Source organism: Callithrix jacchus, chromosome 7 (genome assembly GCF_049354715.1).
Source record: "Callithrix jacchus isolate 240 chromosome 7, calJac240_pri, whole genome shotgun sequence".
NCBI classification, from domain to species: domain Eukaryota; kingdom Metazoa; phylum Chordata; class Mammalia; order Primates; family Cebidae; genus Callithrix; species Callithrix jacchus.
Window position 1 is genome coordinate 116,430,386 of NC_133508.1, and position 2,582 is coordinate 116,432,967.

Here is a 2,582-nt window from a genome sequence, read left to right on the forward strand (position 1 = left end):
GAAGGGTGGGAAGTGTTCATCTCATAAAGCAGACTTGTCCACTTTTAGCTGGGGCACTCTTTGCATTTCACACCTGTGCTTCCTCTTAAGAGAAGTCCCCTCCCCCCAGGTGGTTTTCCACCAAGACATGAGGACAAATATCTCTCCATTTTACCATTATGAAATTTATAATTAAAAAAAAGAAAAAGTTGGCAGGGCGCGGTGGCTCACGCCTGTAATCCTAGTACTTTGGGAGGCTGAGGCGGGTGGATCACGAGGTCAAGAGATCGAGACCATCCTGGCCAAAATGGTGAAACCCCGTCTCTACTAAAAATACAAAAAATTTAGCTGGGCATGGTGGCGCACACCTGTAGACCCAGCCACTTGGGAGGCTGAGGCAGGAGAACTGCTTGAACCCAGGAGGAGAAGGTTGCAGTGAGCCAGTGTCGCACCACTGCACTCCAGCCAGGAGGCTGGTGACGGAATGAGACTCTGTCTCAAAAAAAAAAAAAAGTTTAGATGCATTCTCCATTTGAGGGAAAAAGGGTGCTTTTTATTATATAAAGCCGTGCCTTGCGTATTTTGATAAACCATTGTTTGAACTTCTGTCTTTAGCTGACAGATTCTCAAATATCCTTGATTTTGGACGTTCAGTACATTTGTGAGAGGGGTTTCTGGGAAGACTCACTTTTTGCCCTAGCAAAAAAGCAAAATCAATGTTTAGGTGACTGTGTAAAGCTCAATGTGTAAGAACATCTTTTCGTCTAGGTTTTATTTCTGCTCTTTATTGAAGACAAACATGCACCAAAAAGCAAAACAAAAGTTTTGAGAGAAACTAATATTGTTTGGCAAGAGTATTACTTAATATTTTGGCCTCTGAAAATTAACCAAGCTAGTAGTTGGACTCCTGTGCTAATTGTTCAGCTTACATATCATTGTATAGAGACTGTTTACTCCGTACAAAACTGATTTCAAGGTGCTACACTGAAAATAAACTGGTTACTGTTTTTCTTCATAAAGTTCTGCATTTGGCATCTTCACTCTTTCCAAAATGTATCTGTACATCAGAAATGTCACTATTCCAAGTGTCTTTTTAGTGTGGCTTTAGTATGGCTTCTTTTTAATATTGTACATACATTGTATCTTTGTTTTATGGTAATAAATAATAAAAATGTAGACGATATTTTGTACAAAATGTCCTATGTACATAATTTTAAAAGTTCATAGAAACAGCAATTATAGGTATGTGGCACAATTATTTTTCTTTAGAAAATATCTGTAACTTTATGCTTTAGTGAAATGTTAAATACCTACATATATTTTAACATTTTGTAAATCAAAACTTTTTGTTTTGACATTGTTTATGAAGAGAAACTTCATACACTTGCCATTTAATATGCTCTTTTATCTAATTTTCAAAAACCCCAAAACAGTGTATCACATGGACTAAATAAAGAACATGTGAATTAAAAAAAAAAAAAAGACGAAGGGTGGGGATGTCTTTCTACTTATTGGTTCCCTGTTCCTTTTTTTTACCTTGGTCTCTTCATTACACAGTCTTCAATTACCCTTTCTGACTACACCAAGTATTTGTTTGTTTGTTTTTAATTTTTGCCTAGATCCCGTCTGATAATCTTGTTCATAAAAGACTTTCAATGTAGATATTCTCAAGGTCTTCTTGTTTTTCTTTCCTTTTTGTATTTTCCTGCAGTGGTTTTTAATCTTTTTTCTATGGCTTCTTTTAATAACCATCTGTTGAGAACATTTTTGCATTTTTAGCATTGATTCCATTAAAAAAAAAAATCACCTTTTCACAAGATGGCGCTGAAAGCAAAGAAGGAAGCTCCTGCCCCTCCTGAAGCTGAAGCCAAAGCGAAGGCTTTAAAGGCCAATAAGGCAGTGTTGAAAGGTGTACACAGCCACAAAAAAAAGAAGATCCACATGTCACCTACCTTCCAGTGGCCCAAGACGCTGCGACTCCGGAGGCAGCAAAAATACCCTTGGAAGAGTGCCCCCGGGAGAAACAAGCTTGACCACTATGCTATCATCAAGTTCCCACAGACCACTGAGTCCGCCACGAAGAAGACAGAAGACAACAACACACTTGTGTTCATTGTGGATGTTAAAGCCAACAAGCACCAGATCTAACAGGCTGTGAAGAAGCTCTATGACATGGATGTGGCCAAGGTCAGCTCCCTGATTTGGCCTGATGGAGAGAAGAAAGCATATGTTCCACTGGCTCCTGATTATCATGCTTTGGAGGTTGCCAACAAAATTGGGATCATCTAAACTGAGTCCAGCTGGATAATTCTAAATATATCTTTCCACCATAAAAAAAAATCAAAGTCACACAAAACTGTCAACCATAACTTTTGATAAGCATGAAAAAACCAATATTAAAATCTAGGTTAGATATAGACAAAAGTGATCAACAGTATTAATTATACTGGTTGTAAAGACCTTCTAGATTTTGTGTCCTGTTTCATTATATCTTCAGGTAAGCAGAAGGCTTAAATTCTTACATGGTTAAAATTACCAGATTTCCTTAGTGAATTGTTTTTTAAAACATATTTAATAAAACCCAATATAAATTATTCTTCTAT

The 2,582-nt window shown here is 37.2% G+C and overlaps 1 pseudogene; it reads left to right on the plus strand.

Annotated features, from left to right (window-relative positions):
* Positions 1-1,785: 1,785 nt before the first annotated feature.
* LOC108592638 (large ribosomal subunit protein uL23 pseudogene) lies at positions 1,786-2,323 on the plus strand (annotated as a pseudogene).
* Positions 2,324-2,582: the final 259 nt, after the last annotated feature.